Genomic DNA, 22,594 nt, shown 5'->3' with positions numbered 1-22,594 from the left:
CTTTCGTAAAGAAGTTAATGAGCAAGGCTGTAGACAACAGCCCACCTACATTTCTCCACCAAGAAGAAGAGGACCCTCTTATGATGGAGGGTGACAAACCTTTCACTCCTCTACAGTCACACCCTGTCCAAAATCTCACAATCCTCTAGGGTTATAGGGGTAGATAGCACCTGATTGCCCTTCTCCAGCTGTATCGAGGGGGGTAGTGAACTAGTTGCTGCCCAACTCTATATACAGCCTAAAAGAGTTGCTGAGGAGAATGGGCCAGGTGAGTAGGACCTTTAGATGAGGGACAGAAGAAAATAGCCATTTTAGGGGGGACTGTTAAGGAATCCAATGTACATAATGATAATCAGAAAATGTCTATTTGCTTATGTGTATACATGTTCCTTACTTATTATGTAGTATACAGATTGACTTTCTGTTCGGAGCCAAGATGGCGTCCACCCCCTACATCCCACGCGTTAGAGGAATGCATTCGAGATAAGGGAACCAGCTTCAACCAAACTTCAAGCATCAAGTTTCTTCATTTCTCTTGTATTGTAACCAATAAGATGTACCAATTAGACTGACATAGTAATGACGTATCTTTCTGTATAAAATATTAACACCGCCCATGAATAAATCAGTATTTAGAAGTAGCCTGAACTGAACATATCTCAGAGAGTGTTTACTTCTAGTGTGCATGCACATTTATACTTTTAATTAGGAATAGCAGCAGATAACCAAGAACTAATTTATAGTTCTTATCCATTTCACTCTGTCCAAGTATACCACGTCCACAGCCACCCCTCTGTCCAAGTATACCACGTCCACCTCCACCCCTCTGTCCAAGTATACCACGTCCACCGCCACCCCTCTGTCCAAGTATACCACGTCCACCGCCACCCCTCTGTCCAAGTATACCACTGCCACCACTCTGTCCAAGGTTTTACTTGTATAATGTGCAGAATTGAAGCAGCACTAAAAATAAAACAAAGGTTTATCCAAAAAATTTGTCCACAGAGTCATTAAAGAGAACCCCAATCAGAGTAATGTCAGTACCCAGAAGAAGTTGTAGGAATACGACCACACACTCAGGACATCTAAATCTTCACCCGATGGAATCCCTTAAACTTGTGGAAGAACTCGATAAAATGAAAGGGATTAGCTGGTCTTCTGAGATACTTTTAAACACATCCCATAAAACAGCAGAAATTTGGCGTTGGAAGTCATAACTCAGTTTCAGAATATGATTTTCCATTGAGCAGAGACTTCTCCCTACCTGGTGACCCAGATGCAGACCGCCCTGTAAAGCCGTCATCCATGAGAGGAGATGGAACATGGAAAGGAGGCATGGATGATGGGAGGGGAGGTGGAACATGTAAATGGCTTCTTCTGCATTGTGAACCTGACGTTTGTTTCTTTGTATAAATTGTTTAATTTTAATTTTCTTTTTTGTTTGAACTGGTAGCACTTTGAGATCATTTGATGAAAAGCGCACTATAAATAAAATGTATTATTATTGGTAATGGGGAGGGTGGACTTAAAGTGGAAGTAAACCCTTCTATCGTTTTCAGTCAAAGAAGCCGCCATCTTGGCCTCTAATGATTCTTCAAGTGCCATAATCCTGCACATGTGATCAGTTATGACACCAGCCATTGGATGGTTTGAACGGTTGGTTGAGAGCACAACCAATGTGAAAGTTAGCATTTCCGGCATGCCGGGAATGTAAGTGTTTTTTTGAAACTGGGTTTACTCCTGCTTTAAGCCCTTTGTACACACGGTCGGAGATTCCGACGGATTAATTCCGGAAGAGATCCGGAAGTGATGTTGCATACACTCGGACGGACTAAGTTGTCGGAAAATCCGATTGTACATAACGTGATGACGTTATTTAGTTACGATGGGACTACGTTCAGGCTAGTAGCCAATAGCTTTGGTCTAGGCATTTAATCTGAGCATGGGTGTGTAATGGAAATTTGTAAGTTCTGTATACAATTGTATATGTATTGTACGATGCCCTCACTGTGCACACGGCACTAACAATGTTTTCAGTACGTTTTGCATTCTTTCAAGTCTTGATTCGAATTAGCCTGCCTATGCAACGCCCCTTGTTACCATAAACGTACAATTGTAATATTAATGTGATACCTACGTAATCATGTGTATAAAAACCTTCACATGCGTCATAATGAAGGAGAACGGTTATTTGGAAAGATGCTGAGTGTATCTTTTGTGTCTGTTCCCTACTGCAGTAGTTATTAATTTGGAACCACTAATCAATATGAGGATAGGAGTTGCCTATCATAAAAATATCCATTTCAGGTGGCACTTTGTCCGTCGGAGTAGGCTACACATGATCGGAGTATGTCTGATTGGAGCATTTGGTCGGAAAATTTTACCGGCAAGTTGGTCCGTCAGATATTCCGATGGAAACAGTCCGATGCAGACCACATAAAGTTAGAATATCCGACAAAACGGTCCGATAGGACACATTCCGACAGAATCTCCAACCGTGACAGATATAGCAAGAGCCAGCAGACCCTGAAAAAGGACTCTCCCACTGAGGCTTCAGAAGCTTAGCAAGATGCCGCTTAACCACTATCCAATCTCTGGTACTAAGACAGTGTTGTCAAGGTACAAGCTCAGGATCTAGCAATCAAGAAAACACTTGGGAACACAGATAGTGAACGATGAAAATGCATTACATGTTCTGTCAAAACTCCATAAAAAGAATGATGAAAATCATAAGGAAACGCAGTTAAGTTATTGACGAGTCTCCAAAACAATGGTCAAATTGTCTCCCGTGTGGACATTTGGGTGTATGGTGAGCTCTCTCTGGGTTGTTAGATCTTGGATATATCCTGAACACCGATACGGTCTCTTTTTAATGTGAATCCACTGGTGTGAGCTAAGATCTGACTTCTGTCTAAAAGCTTTATCGCATTCAGAACACGGATACGGCCTTTCTCCGGTGTGAATCCTCTGGTGTATGATAAGGTGTTCACTGGCAGTAAAAGCTTTCTCACATTCTGAACACTGATACGGCCTCTCCCCCGTGTGAATCCTCTGATGTCTAATAAGGTCTTGCTTCGTTGTAAAAGCTTTGTCACATTCTGAACATGAATACGGCCTTTCTCCGGTGTGGATCCTCTGGTGCGTGGTAAGGTGCGACTTATCTGAAAAATATTTTTTACACACAACGCACTGAAACGGCTTCTCTTTCGTGTGGACCCTCTCGTGTAGGATAAAGTGGTCCTTCCTCGTAAAAGCTTTTTCACATTGAGGGCACTGATAGAGCTTCTCTCCGGTGTGAATCCTCTGGTGTGTGGTAAGCTTACTCTCAGTTGTAAAAGCTTTATCACATTCAGAACATGGATATGGCTTCTCTCCAGTGTGAATCCACTGGTGTGCGTTAAGCCTTAACTTGGATACAAAAGCTTTGTCACATTCAGAACACGGATACGGCTTATCTCCGGTGTGAATCATCTGGTGACTGCTAAGCTGAGACTTTGATTTAAAAGCTTTATCACATTCGGAACACCGAAACGGCTTCTCTCCGGTGTGAATCCTCTGGTGTGTGATAAAATTTGCCTTCACTCTAAAATCTTTGCCACAGTCTGAACAATGATACAGCTTTGCCCCGGTGTGAACGCTCATGTGTAAGTTGAGACTACTCTTCTGTGTAAAAGCTCTGTCACATTCGGGACACTCATATGGCTTCTCTCCGGTGTGAATCCTCTGGTGGTTGATAAGATTTGACTTGGTTGTAAAAGCTTTGCTACACTCAGAACACGGAAACGGCTTCTCCTCCATTGTGAACCTGATGTGCGATAATCTTTCCCTTCACGGTAAAAAAAACCTTTATCACAATCCCAAAAATGAAAAATCTTCTGAAATGACTTTGCTTGCGTAGGAATGGTTTGGACTATAAAGCCGTAGTCACTTCCAGAACATTGAAATTACTTCTCTCCTGTTGCCCTCTGAGGCTGGATCAACGTTGAAGAGGATCCAAAACATCGATATATCTTGTGTTCTGCGTGAATCTGTCAATGAACTGCAAAAAAGTATTTCAGTCACTTAAGACCCCCATATGGCTTGCATGCGACTTTGTAGTATTTATTAAGACCAACATGACCGAGAACATGATTCAATAATCCACCTGTTAAAAAAAAAAAGAAAAAAAAGAAAAAAAAAAAAAAAGTCAGAATTCTATGAATAAAGTTGCTTTCTATTTCTAACTTTTATTGTTAGATACAGTATATCGAAAAGGCATATTTAATTTGTATGTTGTAGAGAAAACAACATTAGAAAAAATAAAATAAAATACAAACCGGGATTTCCCCTCAACATCCATACTAGACCCTTATCCTTGATAAGGATATGCTATGGATTTTGGGGACCTCTCTTACAATACCAGACCCTTATCTATGTCAGCATCCTGGATGTACAGGAAAGGGGGATCCGCAAGCACCTCTTTATAGAGATCAGTGGTCAATAAGACCCCAAATCTCCCCTCTACTATTTAAATACAAAAGATAATAAAAAAATAAAAAAAAAAAAAAAATAAATAAAACAACACACTTTCACCCTAGACTGGAAGCGATGTCATGATGATGCTCTGGTACTCCAAGACCATAGAAGCGATCAGAGACGGTCTGGTCTCTGGGAACCTCTATGGCCAGCCCCACGACCAGTTGGATTGTTTCTGTTTCTCGGCTGTGCCAGTAAACTAAATTAGCTGCTCCAACTGCTTTAATGAGGAAGCCAGTTGCCGCCTGGAAAAAAAAACAAAAAAAAACACACACACACACACACACACACACACACACACACACCACTTGCATACAGATACATATATATTTTTTTTATATATTATTGCAGTCTGCAAATGAGTATGGACCAGTGCCCCCCCACCATCCCTGCTGTCACCTCCCTATCCATGCGCCCGGCCCCTTTCAGGATGCATGGACTCCTATGGGAGGGATTAATTTTTTTTAAGCACCTAATTAGTGCCAGAGGCACTAAGAAAAAAAAAATAAAGAAAAAAAAAATAAAGTGGGCTCCACCCAATTGTGTAACCATAGCCAATGAACATTCGCCATTTTCACACCGCATTGCCTCCTCGCCAATCAGGAGGCAGGTCAGTGAAACCTGTTTCCTGATTGGCCAAAGCACCAGGCGTCCCTATTGGATGCTTAGCGCTTTGGTCGGAAGTGGGACAGAGAGGAGAAAGCTCCCTGGAGAGGAGACACCGGAGAAGAGGACACCTTAACAAGGTAAGCGTCTCCTGCACAGTGGTGTCCCACGATCCATCTGCGCATGGGGGGGGGGGGGAATTGGGTGCTAGCAGGGTGTCCCGCAATCCATCTGTGCGGGGGTTTTAGTGGGGTGTCAGCATATGAGGGGCAGACTGACAGCATGTGATGGGCACACTGGCAGCATATGATGGGCACAGTGACTGCAATTGATTTTTCTTCCAAAAAAATGTGCACCCCCCCAAAAAAAATAAAATAAAAATAAATAAAAAACACCACAATCGGAGCACCAGCAGCCACTGGTATGGGCTGTTTTTTTATGCTGAAGGAAGATACTTTATGTTGCCTGTTTTTAAAGGATTTAAAACTATTAGCTTTAACCACATGGCTGGCTGGTGATCGCGATTCCCCCCCCCCCCCCCATCTTGCAGAGAAATTCCTTAAAATTGAAAGACTGATATTTAAAGGCCAAGTGCCTGCTTTGTATGTCCTGGGTCAGAGAGGCACAGGGACTGCAAAGCACCAACACGGGGATGGAGGAGGCAATAAGAGCTCTGGTTCAGGCCTCTGTGGAAGCCAACCACCGCAAAAAAGCTTAGGTATGCCAAAACCAGACCTTGGCCCTACTGATTCAGCAGACCCAGGCAGCACAAATGTAGGTGCAGAGGGAGTCTGTGTAGACCTAGTTTGTCACTCCAGTGAAGCATCTGAAGACTGCTGTTGCCCAAGCAATCCAGTGATGGGGAGGGTCAGCCATTTACTGAAAAAGCTCACTTCCTGTGCTAATGTGGAAGCATTCCTGACGATGTTCAAATGCATGAACAAGAGATAGAGGGTGGCCTCAGAACCAGTGGGTCAGTCTCTCCACATTCCTGTCAGGAGACCTGAAGAAGGCCTACATTGGCCTGCCACCAGCTGAAACCAAGGATTCTGCAATCCTAAACAGGGGAGATCTTGGCCCACCTTGGAGTGACTGTTGCTGTCCGGACACACCCAATACATTATTGGAAGTATCGGGGCAGCCAGTCACCACATCCCAAAAGCAACTGCAACTTGCCACAAAGTGGCTACCGCCAGAGAAATGGACAAAACCTCAGGATTGTGAACCACTACTTGAGGACACCAACTACACCAACACCATCACTAAACCTGGGAACCAGCTTTCAAAAGTCAGGGGACTACCACTGCAGTGTCCGAGTTCTGCTCTGGAATGAGAAAACTATGTGCTGGTGGTATTACTCCCAGGGTCATGTTCAGGCTCAGTCAAAGTACAGGAGGAGCTCATGGAATGCAGAGCAATATGGAGGGTACCCAGTGCTGCCAACCTAGATCTGAGCAAGTGGCAATTTAAATATGAAGGAGTGTCCCTCTCCATTGACTTTTTGGGACAAATGGGATCTTTTGGAAGAAGTCAGGAGCAACCAGCACCGGATACTGCCATAAGGCTGTTTAAGCTCCAAAAAGTCTCTTCAGCCTTTTTTTTACTCTTTGTCAAGTCAGTGGTGCAGCAATAGTGCCAAAAGTTGTTGACAATAGGAGGGTAGTACCCAACTATGTCTAGGAACACTCAGACCGCTTTGTGACAGGGCAAGACCAAGCCAGATTAGCATCTAATGTCACGTACATACGACCGGACTTTCCGGCAGACTAGGTCCGACGGTCTTCCTGACGGATTTTCGGCGGAGTTCTGACAGATCGAGATAGAGATTTTTCGAGAGATCGAGATAGAGATTAGACTTATCCCGCGTACACATGATCAGACCAACTTTCGAAAAGTCCGACAGACTTAGAAAGAAGTTTTGACCCTTAACCGAGCACGCAGCCTGGCCTGTCAGAAAAGGGGGTGGGGACAAGCAAGCACCCCCCCTCCTGAGCCATACAGGCCATGTGCTCTCAACATGGGGGGGGGTGTTTTGGGGAAGGGGGGCCCTGCGGCTCCCCCACCCCAAAGCACCTTGTCCCCATGTTGAGGAGGACAAGGGCCTCTTCCCGCAGACCCTGGTCGTTGGTTGTCGGGGTCTGCGGGCAGGGGGCTTATCGGAATCTGGGAGCCCCTTTAATAAGGGGGCCCCCAGATACTGGCCCCCCCACCCTATGTGAATGAGTATTGGGGTACCATGTACCCCTACCCATTCACCTGGTGAAAAAAAAAAAAAAAAAAAAAGTGTAAATAAAAAACACAAGACATGTTTTTAAAATTAATTTATTGGACAGCTCCGGTGGTCTTCCGTCTTGGGGAGTCTTCTCGCCGGACTCCTCCGCTATCTTGTGCTAGCTCTTTTACTAGCGGAGGAGCCTGGCTTTCTTCTTTGTCGTCCAGGGGTCTTCTTCCAACTTCGGGGGTCTTGTCCCCCTCTTCGGTTCTTATAACTCTTTTACTAGCGGTAGCCCGGTCTTCTGTCACCGCCGCCTTCTCGTCTTCTTCCTTGAGATGTTGACTCGACGCTCTCTCTGGCCGCAATGACAGGGACAAGTTGTGCGATGACTTATATAGGGACAAGGGTCAGGGTCACCGGGTAATGTTACATGGTGACCCCGCTCCCTTATGTCACAGTCCCGGAGAATGCTGGGACTGTGACATCATAAGGGGCGGGGTCACCATGTGACATCACCAAGGAGAGAAGAAGGCAGTGGCAGAAAACCGGGCCACCGCTAGTAAAAGAGCTGGAAGAAGAAAGCCGAGGCCCTGCAAAAAGAACCGAAGAGGGGGACAAGACCCCCGAAGTCGGAAGAAGACGGCAGAAGACTGGGCCACCGCTAGTAAAAGAGCTATAAGAAGATAGCGGAGGCCCGGCAAGAAGAACCGAAGAGGGGGACAAGACCCCCGAAGTCAGAAGAAGACCCCCGGACGGCGGCGGTGACCAAGAAGAAAGCCGGGCTCCTCCGCTAGTAAAAGATCTAGCAAAAGAGCAGAAAATAGCGGAGGAGTCCGGTGAGAAGACCCCCCCCCCCCCAAGATGGAAGACCACCAGAGCTGTCCAATAAATTTTAAAAACATGTGTTGTGTTTTTTTTCACCAGGTACATGGTAGGTACCCCAATACTCATTCACATAGGATGGGGGGGCCGGTATCTGGGGCCCCCTTATTAAAGGGGGCTCCCAGATTCCAATAAGCCCCCCACCCACAGACCTCGACAACCAACGGCCAGGGTTGTCGGGAAGAGGCCCTTTTCCTCATCAACATGGGGACAAGGTGCTTTGGGGTGGGGGGGGGGGGGTCGCAGGGCCTGGTACAGCTGGGGGGGGGGCTCACTCGTCCCCACCCCATTTTCTGACCGGCCAGGCTGCTTGCTCGGATAAGGGTCCAATATCTTTGGGGGAACCCCCACGCAGTTTTTTGGTGTAGGGCTTCCCCTTTAAGTCCATACCAGGTGATGGGGCCAGCCAGGCGTCAATCTCGCCAATGGAGGGGGCGACATTGACCTCCTAGTCCCATCTACCTGGAGCCGCACTCAAATGAGCTGACTTTTCTCCGTGTGTGGGCAAGTCTGTTCATTTAAAAAGTCCGGTGGACTCCCGCCATAGTCCAGTCGTGTGTGGGCAGGTCTGCTCGTTCGGAAAGCCCGTCGGTCCTCCACTGCAAAGTCCGGCGGTTTGTCCGCTGGATAGTCCGATCGTGTGTTATGCGGCATTACTGGTAACTCTTTTTCTGGGAGTCTTTCAGGACTCTGAGACATAGGGCTCCTTCCTCCAGGATCGGAAACCCTTTACCAAAATTGTTTAAAAGGCAGTCCTCCAGGCCTTCCCTTTCAGTTTCCACAAGAACGGCTGGAAGGCTTTGAAAGACATAACACACTGGCATAACATCAGTATATACCTTTTGCACCAGCTATAAAAACCAGGTTATCCTGAAAGACTCCTAGAGGGGGGAAAAAAAAAAAAAAGGGCAAAGAGTTACCAGTAAGTCTAACTCCGGTTTTCTCTATCATTTTCTAGGACAACCTCCAAGATAAGCAAAACTTAAATTTGTTAAGGTGGGACCACTGCCTGGAGGACCTTCCACCCAAACGCCTGTTTCTTATCAGAAAATAGGTCCAAGCGGTAACGTCTTATGAACGTGGAGTAGCTGGACCACGTTGCTGCTCTGCAGCTATCCTCTGGAGTGGCACCGGCTTTCTCTGTCCACGAAGCTGTTTGAATGTTCCTTAACTGGGGGTGCTTACTTCCCTGCCGACCTGTATGCCTCTGTACTGGTCATTTTTATACATATGGCAATAGTGGATTTTGACGCTCTAAATCTCTTGCGTGCTCCTGCAAAAGGAGCAAAAAAAAACACCTCAAACTTCTTGAAGTCTCCACTGACTTCTAGATATACTAAAATGCTTCGCCTGACGTCTACTAAACTAAAAACTTTCCTTCCTCACCAACCTCTGATGAGGAATACAAAGTTGTCAGGATAACGTCATGTGTTCTGTGAAATGTAGACGATAATTTGGGGAAGAAACTAGGATCTGTTTTGAGCACAACCCTATCTTCCAAAATTAACAACAATTTCTGTGATCGAGAGTGTCTGCAACTCACTCATTCTTCTGGCAGAAGTGATTGCAATCAAAAAAGCTGCCTTTAGAACCACCCACTTCATTTCAGATTTCTCCAGGGGTTCGAAGGTACTCCCTGTAAGCACCCTGAGGACCAAGGATAGATCCCAAGCGGGATAGGCCAAGACCCTCGCTGGTCTGGATCTTGAGAGGGCCTTAAAAGAAGTTGATTACAAAATTGATCTTGCTGCAGGGAGGAGATCTGAAAAAAAATAACTACAACAAACAAACACGCATACCACACTCAAGGCGGCAGCGTGTACCTTTAGGGTGCTAATAGAGTAGCATAATTCCACTTCTGCCTGAAAAAATAAAAAAGTCCTGTATCGCTGGGATTTCCCAGTTCCTTGAGCCAGATCCTTTTCCAGGTGGTTTCCCCAGCAGAAAGAACTAGCGTCTATTGTCACAAGGGCTGTTGGTCTGGCCCACAACAGACCCCTGTCTAGATTGCGACTGGTTCACCGCCACCATAGTGCCCTTTTGACTTTGGCCAAAATGGACATAGGCTGATCCCAGCTCTGCTGACTGTCATCCCTATAGTGTAGTAGAGCCTGCAATGGGCACTGGTGGAACCTTGCCCCGGGGACTGCTGGGAAACAGGATGTCATTAAGGATACAAGTCTCACGACATCTCTGATATGGGCTTCCTGATCGCTGTGAAGCTGCACCAACACTAGATCCACTTTCTCCATCTTCTCTAACAGGAGGAAGACTTTCCTCTCGGTTGAAGATATCTTGTATCCCAGCTACTGTACTCCCTGGGTTGGGATCAGCTGGGACTTGTCTCGATTGATCAGTCAACCAAGGGAGCGCAGGAAATCCTGTGCTTCCTGTAAGTTCTTTTCCAACTGCTGATAAGATTGGGCGACAAAACAGAAGATCGTCCAAATAGGGGATCGCTGTAATGGCACCAACACGCAGCGGGGCCAATGCCACATACACAGGACCTGACTTTCCGGCAGACTAGGTCCGATGGAATTATTCTGGAAAATCCAAATCGTATGTGGGCTAATCCAAACATTTTTTTTTTAAACCGACCTAGAAATAGGAATGGAGCCCGTCGGAGAGATTTAAAACATGTTCTACCAGGAAAACTGTTTGCTGGTCCAATGGACCAAATACGACGCAAGGGAAGCTATTGAACTTCCTTTTTTTAGTCCCATTTACGTCATCACGTTCAAAATGAGTGGACTTTCGAATGGACTTAGTCCATTTGTTTGTGGCCAAGTCTGTACGGAAAGTCCATCGGAACGCCCCCAAAAGTCCGTCGGATCTAGTCTGCCAGAAAGTCCGGTCGTGTGTATGTGGCATAAGGCTTCTGCCGGGACTTTTGCGAAAATCCTCAGAGAGGATGCTAGTCCGAACGGCAGTGCTTTGAATTGGAAGTGAAGAACTTCTGAATTCACCCTGACTGCTACTCTGAGGAATTTCTGGATATCCTGATGTATCGGCACATGCAAATATGCGTCCCCGAGATCGATCGTTGCCATATAAACAATCAGGAAACAGGAGGATTCGATACCCTGAAGATAGACTCCATCCTGAAATGCTTGTATCTGATAAATTTGTTCAGAGGACGGAGATTAAGGATTAATCTGAACTTGCCTGATGGTTTTCTGACTACGAATACACCCCCTGACAGCTCCCCAACAGCAATCTCAGAGCCTCGCTTTCTCCTGGTCTCGGGGTAACCAAAAAAAAGCGGGAGGAGGAATAGCATTGAATTCCAACTTGTAGCCGTTTATTATTTCCAATATAAAAATGGGCTTGAGGTTGCGTTGGTCCATTGTGGGAGGAAGTCCCCCAATCTCCCACCGGGACACAGGAGTCACTGGGACTTTGAGGCGGTCTGAGGATTGACTAATATTCCTCCTCTTCCACGTCCCCTCTGATGGGTCTGCTGCCTGTAACCAAAAAAATAAATAAAATAGATGTACCCTCTGTTTTTTTTATTCTTTTCTGGGTACGCTCCAGTGCCCACTGAAGCCCAGGTCCAGAGAGGTGATCGCCTGAGAAATGCAATCCACAAAGCTTGAGCTTTGACACTGCATCACCTGACCAAGCTTTTAACCATATGGCCCCTTCTTGTGGCGTTTACCAGTGCTGCTGACCTGGCTGCCAACTTCACCGATTCCAGAGCGGTATCTGCTAGGAAGCCGACTGCTTTAAACAGTAAGGGAAAAGATTTGGGCAGTTGTCGTCTGGACGCGAGTTAACCAGCATTCTAAATTTCTGGCAACGCAAGTAGCTGCAAGGGCTGGCTTAAGCCCAATAGTAGAAGCACCCCAAGCTCTTCTTAGCAGCACATCACCCCTTTTTATCCATGGGGTTCTTAAGGGATCCCAGGTTGTCAAAGGCCAAATCAGTCTTTTTGGAAACCTTCACCGGCAGTGCATCCAACTTTGGGATTTTGTTCCAAGGATGGGCTGTGTCCTTTTCAAAGGGAAATCTTAGTTTAAGACTCCCTGAAAAGAATGGTCTTCTTTCAGGGTGCTCCCACTCCAGCAAGATTGATTCCACTAGAGATTTGTGCACGAGGAGTACCCTGGATTTCTGTGAACTGACCCCCTGATACAGGAGATCCTGCGTAGAAATCTGTACCGACTCCTCTCTGATCTCCAAGGTGTCAGATCGGCTTCAGTAAGTCCCTCACATCTTCCAGCATCAATCTGTACCTGGATTCTCGGGAGGAATCTTCTTCTCCCTCTAAAGTAGACCCAGAGTCTGCTTGAGAGGAGCGACCAGGGTTCCCTTTCCCTATCTTCACTATCCTCCTGACTAGGTTCTGATAGGACAGGCATACTAGCTTCTCTGGATAGGGGCATAGAGGGACCCTGCATCCTATCCATCATCCCTTTAAAAAATTGGAATGTGGGTGCCATCTGATCTTTAACGGACGTAAGGATCTTATGACATGCGGTCAGAGACTCATCCTTAACCAAACTGCTGACACATTCAGGGCAAAGTGTTTTTTTTCCCAGTTGGAACCTAGCTTTGACCCACAAATGGCACATCTTCTCCTAGGGGGCTGCACCTGGGCCTTTTCCCAGGGCTTTACCCTAAAAGCCAAGAATGAAAAACAGAAAACGCCCATGAATGCCTGACCCAGATCTTCACCACCACTGTGATTGGGATCAAATGGAGAAAGTGCCCAGCCCTTCACCTGTGGTTCCTCACCCAGGGAAGGACATTTAGTCACAAGGACCCCCCCCCCAGATTAAGACATGGTCACCCCTCACCACATTTACTTGAGAGGTGCTGGTCATAGAACTGGAGTTAACCACCCAAGATGCTGTAGTGCCATCCATGACTCCTTGGTGCTTGCCACAGCCTCTGTTGGGTCTGTCACTGGCTATGGATGCCTTACATGTCCACTAGCCACGCTCAGGAGCCTGGAACCTTGTCTCTGGTGCCCCCTGATGATGTAGCTCTTCCACAAGTAGTCAGTCAGTCACATCACTTCCGCTTGTTGGAGCGCAGAAGCCTCGCTTCCGATGCACGTACTTCCTCTGTCATAACCATAAGGCCGGGTTCACACCGCTGCGATGCGGGAACGCCGCGAATCCGCGGCGTTTTCCCGCATCGCATTACTCCCGCCGGCAGTTCACACTGCCCTATGCGGACGGCTGGGAGTGTCAATGATATGTTAATGACACCCCCAGATCCGTCCGCATATCGCAGTGTGATCTGCCGACTCGCACAGGAATCGGATCGCATGGTGTGAACACCCATGCGATCCGATTCTGTTGCGAACCAAAAAAAGGGTCCCGTGCGAGTTTGCTGCGGGACCGATGCGAATTCAGCCATACTATCTGTATACTATCTGTATGGCTGTACTCGCATCGCTACGGAGATCGGATGTGATTTGCGGTGCGAATCACATCCGGATCTCCCCCCCCGCAGCAGTGTGAACCCAGCCTAACTACCGGGTGAACAGACACCGTTTGATCCACCAGACATTCATCCTGCAGCCACGCTGGAATCCGCCTATCCATCAGACAGAGGTAACTGATGGCAGTGGAGGAATAGGTAACCAGCGTAATGGGGACGGGGTCCCGCCACATTGTCAGGGGTCTGACTCTCTCCGAGAGTTATGGCAGCAGTAGCAGGACCAGCAGCCCTCTCTTCCCTGTCTAAACAGAGGGGCGCTGAGGCAGAGGAGAAGATACTTCAGGTCCTCACATAGGACAACCCTGAGCATGGAGCACCCTAAACATAGTACCTTCCCGTCCGGGAGGAAACACAAAAAAAACTGAAGGGGGAAGGCCACTGCCTTTAAACAATTTGGGTGAATGAGTTTCCTGTCCCGGAGGGGAGGAGCACTTTGTGCCAGAGGCTGTCCGAAAAAAAAAATCTTAATTTTTCAAAAAATTGTGGGGAAAATAAAAAAAACTCAGCATGCCTTTTACTAAATACCTTGGAATGTCTACTTTCCAAAAGGGATCATTTGGGGGGGGGTATTTGGCTTGTTGTTAGGTCATCAGTACATCAAAGGTGATCAATTTTCAATGACTGGTACCACAGCGTGTAGGCTCTATAAAAAAAAACACCTTTCACAAAGAATATACACTGGATTTGGGTTATTTTTATAAAAGATATGTAGCAGTATAACTTTTGGCCAAAATTTCTGAAAAAAAATAAATAAAAAAAAATACTCATTTGGTAAATTTTATAACAAAGCACAAGAAACTGAATTTTTTTTTTTCCTTTTACAAAATGTTTTCATTTATAGTGCAGAAAAATTAAATAAAAAACCCAGGAGGTGATCAAGTACCACCAAAAGAAAGCTATTTGTGTGAAGAAAAAAAAAAAAAAAATATTCATATTATTAGGTACAGTGTTGAATGACCGAGTAATTGTCATTCAAAATGTGAGAGTAGGGATGAGTCGAACGCCTGACCAGCTCGGTTCGCAGTACAACATACAAACAGTGCAATGCTTAAAGTGAAACAAAAATGTGTGTGGTCTATAGTCTGCCTGTAAAGTAGATCATTTCTCCAGCGTTTACAACAATACCACAGCAAAATTTTTTAGAAATGCAAAAAAAATATTTACAAACTACTCGCAGCTGTAATGTATCGGAGCTCGCCAATCCAGATGAAAATCATTGGAAAAAAATAAAATAAAACACGGCATGGGTTCTCTCCTCCCCAGTCCATTACCAGGCCCTTTGGGTTTGGTATGGATATTAAGGGGAAAATAATAACAACAAATTATTATATATATATATATATATATATATATATATATATATATATATATATATATATATATATATATATATATATATATATATATATATATATATATATATATATATATATATATATATATATATATATATAAAAAAGGGAGTCCCCCAGGTCATATTTATTTATATAATTTTTTTACAATTTACACACACACACACACACACACACACACACACACACACACACACACACACACACACTGTATGGCCTGCCCTATAGCAAATTGGGCCTTAGGTGTTGGTGGAACCAGAACACTGTAAATCCACAAAGTTACTCTTATGCTGCGTACACGCGATTGGACTATCTGGCGGATGGGTAGGGGTACGATGTACCCATTCACCTTGTGTAAAAAAAAAAAAAAAAAAAAAGTGTAAATAAAATATAAAAACCACCACAACAACAAGATAGCAGAGGCCCGGCAGAAGAACCGAAGAGTGGGACAAGATCCCGAAGTCGGAAGAAGATAGCGGAGGAAAAGTTGGAAAAGAGTCCGGCGGAAAGACCCCCCGAAGACAGAAGAAGAGAAGACCACCGGAGCTATCCAATAAATTATTTAAAAAACTTCTGTTTTTTTTTTTTACACTTTTTTTTTTTACCAGGTGAATGGGTAGGGGTACATACTTATTCACATAGGGTGGGGGGGCTGGTATCTGGAGGGGCCTCCTTATTAAAGGGGGCTCCCGGATTCCCATAAGCCCCCCACCTGCAGACCCCGATAACCAACGGCCAGGGTTGTCGGGAAGAGGCCCTTGTCCTCATTAACATGGGGACAAGGTGCTTTGGGGTGGAGGGGGGGCGCAGGGCCCCTCCTTCCCCAAAGCACCCCCTCATGTTGAGGGCATGCTGCCTGGTACAGCTCAGGAGGGGGCGGTCGCTCGTCCCCACCACCTTTCCTGACCGGCCGGGTAGCGTGCTCGGATAAGGGTCTGATATGGACCTAGGGGAGGGGACCCCCACGCCGTTTTTTTTTTTCCGGTGTAGGGCTTCCCCTTTAAGGCCATACCGGGTGACGGGGCTAGCTAGGTGTCAATCTCGCCGATGGAGGCGGCGACATTGACTTGACTTCCTTCGCTAGTCCCATCTACCTGGAGCCGCGTTCAAAAATGAACAGACTTTTCTCCGTGTGTGGAAAAGTCCGTTGCTCGCATAAGGGTCTGATATGGACTTTTGGGGGGACCTCCACACAGTTTTTTGGTGTAGGGCTTCCCCTTTAAGTCCATACCAGGTGACTGGGCCAGCCAGGTGTCAATCAGACTTTTCTCCGTGTGCGGGCAAGTCCGTTCATCTCAAAAGTCCGGTGGACTAGCACACAGACGGGCGGATTGTTCGCCAGACTGCCGGACTTTTGGGAAAAAAGGGATTGTCTGGCGGACTCTGGTGTGCCCGACCAAGTCCGCCCGGATAGTCCGATCGTGTGTACGGAGCATTAGTGGGCGCAGGAAGGGGCCTTGCTGTGAAATATATGACGTTTTTTGGAATTACATGCTCGCACAGGTACTCATTGATGGACCTCTGCTGCGTGTGCAGCATTGCTAACATGGAGCTCCACCTGGTGGGCATGTCACAAATGAGAAGGTTGGTGGGCAGGTTGCATTCCCTTTGAACCTCAGCCAGCCGGGCACTGGCATTGCATGATCGGCAGAAATGACCACAGACTTTACTGGCCTACCTCATGGGATCCTGTAAGCCTGGGTACCAGATCAAGAACCACCAAATTCAGGACGTGTGCCAAACATGGAACAAGTGTCCCTGTCGGAGGGCAGAGAGGAGGTTGGTGCCATTGTCATATATATATATATATATATATATATATATATATATATATATATATATATATAACTATTCCTGGCTGGCGTGGCGTCAACCACCTCTGAACCTGCCCCTGCAGAGCTACCAGAATCTCTGCCCCAGTGTGGCTCCTGTTCCCTAAGCAGATCAACTCAAGCACCGCATGGCATCTTTTTGCCGGAGTGCTTGCGTAGCCCCTTGACCGCTTATGGAGGACCGCTGGTTCAGAGGACAAATCTGCAGAAGAAGTAGAGGGGTGGAGGAGAGAGCTGGGGCAGAATCACCACTAGCGTTATGGATGATGTGGTTGTGGAACAACCTCCAACAACACTGAACCCAGTCCTGCATCCTTCCCAGCTGCCAGCAGAGTTACCCAATGAGCCGTGAAAGAAAAGTAATTTCCCTGCCCAAGCCTCCTAGACCACGAGTCAACGCTAATATGCACCTTACGGCTGACTGCCCTGTTCCACGAGGCCAAAACAATACCTTCCACATGGCGGTAGAGAGCCGGAACGGCCTTCCGTGAAACGAAATGGCGTTTTGGAACCTGCCACTGGAGGTACAGCACATTCCACAAATTCACTAAAAAAGGGGGGCAGAGTCTACCAAGCTGAAAAGGCAGCAGTTGAAGTGCCAGCAATTTGGCCAAGCTGGCATTCAGACGCTGAGCATGTGGATGGCTGGGAGTGAACTTCTTTCTACGGTTTAGCAAGTGGGGGCAGGGAAATTTGCCTGCTAAAAATCAGATGGTGGTGTACTGCTAGCAGATTGGCTGCAAGAACTTGGGACACCTATTGCTATACCTTCATTGCAGGTTTTTGAGAGGACTGGGGGTATAGTGGGGGTTGGAGATCCCAGGTGAGGAGCAAGGAGAAGTCCGCCTTTTTTCTTTGATGTGGGTCAAGTGCTGTTGCCAATGGACAGCATGGCAGGTCATCATATGTCTGGTCAAGCATATGGTGCCCAAGTGGCTGCTGTTCTGGCCATGCTTGATCCGCTCCAGACATAGGTTGCAAACAGCAGCGGTGCGATCTGCTGCACATGTGTCCAAAAAAAAAAAGACCCACACCAAGGAACTTTTCCAAATCAGTTGGGAGTCAGCAGCCCCCTGCACCTGCGGAGCTCTGCGGTGTGATGCAGTAGGGTGGCTGCCTTTAAGCTGCCCCCTAGAGGACATACTGCCACATTGGAGTTGTGCCGCCGCTTCCTCCTCCTCGCAGGCACCCAAGTAGAGTCAGTGACCTCATCATCCCCTCCCTCCTTGTCACTGGAGCAAACTTGGCAGTATGCTGCAGCAACATGACTACAAGTTTCTTGTCCTTCTTGGGCACCTCTAGGCTCACGTTACTCCTTTCCTCAACCTGGGAACCGACATCGGAGCATTCCAATTGCTGCGCATCCTCCAGCAGCGTGTAACCATTGACGACAGTGGCTTTGTTATCCACTCCACCAACTCCTCTGCATGTTGTAGCCCAAAAAAAAAAAAAAAAAAGGACAAGTGTGCCCCAAGGCCACATGAAGAGAACGCACGTCCATGACCAGCACTGTTGACTGCAGACACAGAGGATGCTCGCCCTCTTTTAGTGGCCTGTGAGCGTCTGCCTCTCATTGGTGGCCTTCCAGACATGATGTCTATATTTTGTTTTGCTACACCGCACTACACTGTACACAACCAGGAAAGTAGTAACAACTATACATATACAGGAGAGGAGTGCGGGGGGTATGACGGTGGGCGGTATGTACAGGAGAGGAGTGTGGAGGATATGACAGTGGGCGGTATGTACAGGAGAGGAGTGTGGAGGATATGACAGTGGGCGGTATGTACAGGAGAGGAGTGTGGGGGGTATGACGGTGGGCGGTATGTACAGGAGAGGAGTGTGGAGGATATGACAGTGGGCGGTATGTACAGGAGAGGAGTGTGGAGGATATGACAGTGGGCGGTATGTAGAGGAGAGGAGTGTGGAGGGTATGACAGTGGGCGGTATGTACAGGAGAGGAGTGTGGAGGGTATGACAGTGGGCGGTATGTACAGGAGAGGAGTGTGGAGGATATGACAGTGGGCGGTATGTACAGGAGAGGAGTGTGGGGGGTATGACAGTGGGCGGTATGTACAGGAGAGGAGTGTGGGGGGTATGACAGTGGGTGGTATGTAGAGGAGAGGAGTGTGGAGGGTATGACAGTGGGTGGTATGTACAGGAGAGGAGTGTGGAGGGTATGACAGTGGGTGGTATGTAGAGGAGAGGAGTGTGGAGGGTATGACAGTGGGTGGTATGTAGAGGAGAGGAGTGTGGAGGGTATGACAGTGGGCGGTATGTAGAGGAGAGGAGTGTGGGAGGTATGACAGTGGGCGGTATGTAGAGGAGAGGAGTGTGGGGGGTATGACAGTGGGCGGTATGTAGAGGAGAGGAGTGTGGGGGGTATGACAGTGGGCGGTATGTAGAGGAGAGGAGTGTGGAGGGTATGACAGTGGGCGGTATGTAGAGGAGAGGAGTGTGGAGGGTATGACAGTGGGCGGTATGTAGAGGAGAGGAGTGTGGGGGGTATGACAGTGGGCGGTATGTACAGGAGAGGAGCGTGGAGGGTATGACAGTGGGCGGTATGTAGAGGAGAGGAGCGTGGAGGGTATGACAGTGGGCGGTATGTAGAGGAGAGGAGCGTGGAGGGTATGACAGTGGGCGGTATGTAGAGGAGAGGAGTGTGGAGGGTATGACAGTGGGCGGTATGTAGAGGAGAGGAGTGTGGAGGGTATGACAGTGGGCGGTATGTAGAGGAGAGGAGTGTGGAGGGTATGACAGTGGGCGGTATGTAGAGGAGAGGAGTGTGGAGGGTATGACAGTGGGCGGTATGTAGAGGAGAGGAGTGTGGGGGGTATGACAGTGGGCGGTATGTAGAGGAGAGGAGTGTGGAGGGTATGACAGTGGGCGGTATGTAGAGGAGAGGAGTGTGGAGGGTAGGACAGTGAGCGGTATGTACAGGAGAGGAGTGTGGAGGGTATGACAGTGGGCGGTATGTAGAGGAGAGGAGTGTGGAGGGTATGACAGTGGGCGGTATGTAGAGGAGAGGAGTGTGGAGGGTATGACAGTGGGCGGTATGTAGAGGAGAGGAGTGTGGAGGGTAGGACAGTGAGCGGTATGTACAGGAGAGGAGTGTGGAGGGTATGACAGTGGGCGGTATGTAGAGGAGAGGAGTGTGGAGGGTATGACAGTGGGCGGTATGTAGAGGAGAGGAGTGTGGGGGGTATGACAGTGGGCGGTATGTAGAGGAGAGGAGTGTGGAGGGTATGACAGTGGGCGGTATGTAGAGGAGAGGAGTGTGGGGGGTATGACAGTGGGCGGTATGTAGAGGAGAGGAGTGTGGGGGGTATGACAGTGGGCGGTATGTAGAGGAGAGGAGTGTGGAGGGTATGACAGTGGGCGGTATGTAGAGGAGAGGAGTGTGGGGGGTATGACAGTGGGCGGTATGTAGAGGAGAGGAGTGTGGAGGGTATGACAGTGGGCAGTATGTACAGGAGAGGAGTGTGGGGGGTATGACAGTGAGTGGTATGTACAGGAGAGGAGTGTGGAGGGTATGACAGTGGGCGGTATGTACAGGAGAGGAGTGCGGAGGGTATGACAGTGGGCAGTATGTACAGGAGAGGAGTGTGGAGGGTATGACAGTGGGCAGTATGTACAGGAGAGGAGTGTGGAGGGTATGACAGTGGGCGGTATGTAGAGGAGAGGAGTGTGGGGGTATGACAGTGGGTGGTATGTACAGGAGAGGAGTGTGGAGGGTATGACAGTGGGCGGTATGTAGAGGAGAGGAGTGTGGGGGTATGACAGTGGGCAGTATGTACAGGAGAGGAGTGTGGAGGGTATGACAGTGGGCGGTATGTAGAGGAGAGGAGTGTGGAGGGTATGACAGTGGGTGGTATGTAGAGGAGAGGAGTGTGGAGGATATGACAGTGGGCGGTATGTAGAGGAGAGGAGTGTGGAGGGTATGACAGTGGGCGGTATGTAGAGGAGAGGAGAGGAGTGTGGGGGGAGGAGCTCTGTACTATGAATAGGACACTTACCTGTGTGGTGTGGAGGAGGTCCTTCGCTGTCTCCATGGTGATTTGGAGGTTCAGGATGGAGACGGAGAATCTGTTCACTTTGCTGAACTCGGATCTAAAATGGCTGAAAACAGGAAACGTGTTCCATGGACAGGAAGTGACACGGACTGATGAGAGGGGTGTGGCTGCAGAATGGAGCTCCTGCGATGACAGGAAGCATGTGACCTCCATTCGACTCTTTTTTTTTTTTTTTTTTGCACTGAACTTTATTGTGAATCTCTACAACTGGAGCTCTATTGTCGCAACTCCACCTTTTTTTATTTTTAGATAAACTTTATTGTAACAAATGGAGGATATTAGAGGAAGTGGAGGTCACATGATGTGTGTAGAGTGGAGCTCCAGTGATCTGTCGGGAGGTGTTGATGTTCAGTGATGATTGAAGGTGAAAACAATCGATGTCTCTGATCCCAAATCTCATTGTCCTCATTGGATCTCCTTCATAGTAACAAAGAGAACCAAGACTGAAACCCACCGATCCCTACACACCGATCCCTACACACCAATCCCTACACACCGATCCCTACACACCGATCCCTACACACCAATCCCTACACACCGATCCCTACACACTGATCCCTACACACCGATCCCTACACACCAATCCCTACACACCGATCCCTACACACCGATCCCTACACACCGATCCCTACACACTGATCCCTACACACCGATCCCTACACACCAATCCCTACACACCGATCCCTACACACCAATCCCTACACACCGATCCCTACACACCAATCCCTACACACCGATCCCTACACACCAATCCCTACACACCGATCCCTACACACTGATCCCTACACACCGATCCCTACACACCAATCCCTACACACCGATCCCTACACACCAATCCCTACACACCGATCCCTACACACTGATCCCTACACACCGATCCCTACACACCGATCCCTCCACACCGATCCCCCCACACCGATCCCTACACACCGATCCCTACACACCAATCCCTACACACCGATCCCTACACACCGATCCCCCCACACTGATCCCTACACACCGATCCCTCCACACCGATCCCTACACACCGATCCCTACACACCGATCCCTACACACCGATCCCCCCACACCGATCCCTACACACCGATCCCTCCACACCGATCCCCCCACACCGATCCCTACACACCGATCCCCCCACACCAATCCCTACACAGCGATCCCTACACACCGATCCCCCCACACCGATCCCTCCACACCGATCCCCCCACACCGATCCCCCCACACCGATCCCTCCACACCGATCCCCCCACACCAATCCCTACACAGCGATCCCTACACACCGATCCCCCCACACCGATCCCTCCACACCGATCCCTACACACCGATCCCTCCACACCGATCCCTACACACCGATCCCCCCACACCAATCCCTACACACCGATCCCTCCACACCAATCCCTACACACCGATCCCTCCACACCGATCCCCCCACAGCGATCCCTACACACCGATCCCCCCACACCGATTCCTATACACCGATCCCTACACACCGATCCCTACACACCGATCCCTCCACACCGATCCCCCCACACCGATCCCCCCACAGCGATCCCTACACACCGATCCCTACACACCGATCCCTACACACCGATCCCTACACACCGATCCCCCCACACCAATCCCTACACACCGATCCCTCCACACCAATCCCTACACACCGATCCCCCC

The 22,594-nt window shown here is 48.3% G+C and overlaps 1 protein-coding gene and 1 pseudogene across 1 annotated transcript in view; one reads left to right on the top strand and one right to left on the bottom strand.

Moving 5' to 3' along the window:
* Positions 1-22,594, top strand: part of LOC143956799 (uncharacterized) — a 388,207-nt gene that overhangs the window by 49,918 nt on the left and 315,695 nt on the right. The window lies entirely within an intron of this gene.
* Positions 965-22,594, bottom strand: part of LOC143956800 (uncharacterized) — a 499,331-nt pseudogene continuing 477,701 nt past the window's right edge.

Source organism: Lithobates pipiens, unplaced genomic scaffold (assembly GCF_037356315.1).
Source record: "Lithobates pipiens isolate NorthernLeopardFrog02 unplaced genomic scaffold, aLitPip1_a1.2 Scaffold_41, whole genome shotgun sequence".
NCBI classification, from domain to species: Eukaryota; Metazoa; Chordata; class Amphibia; order Anura; family Ranidae; genus Lithobates; species Lithobates pipiens.
The sequence above is the reverse complement of the archived record's forward strand: the minus strand, read 5'-3'. Positions and strand labels throughout refer to the sequence as shown.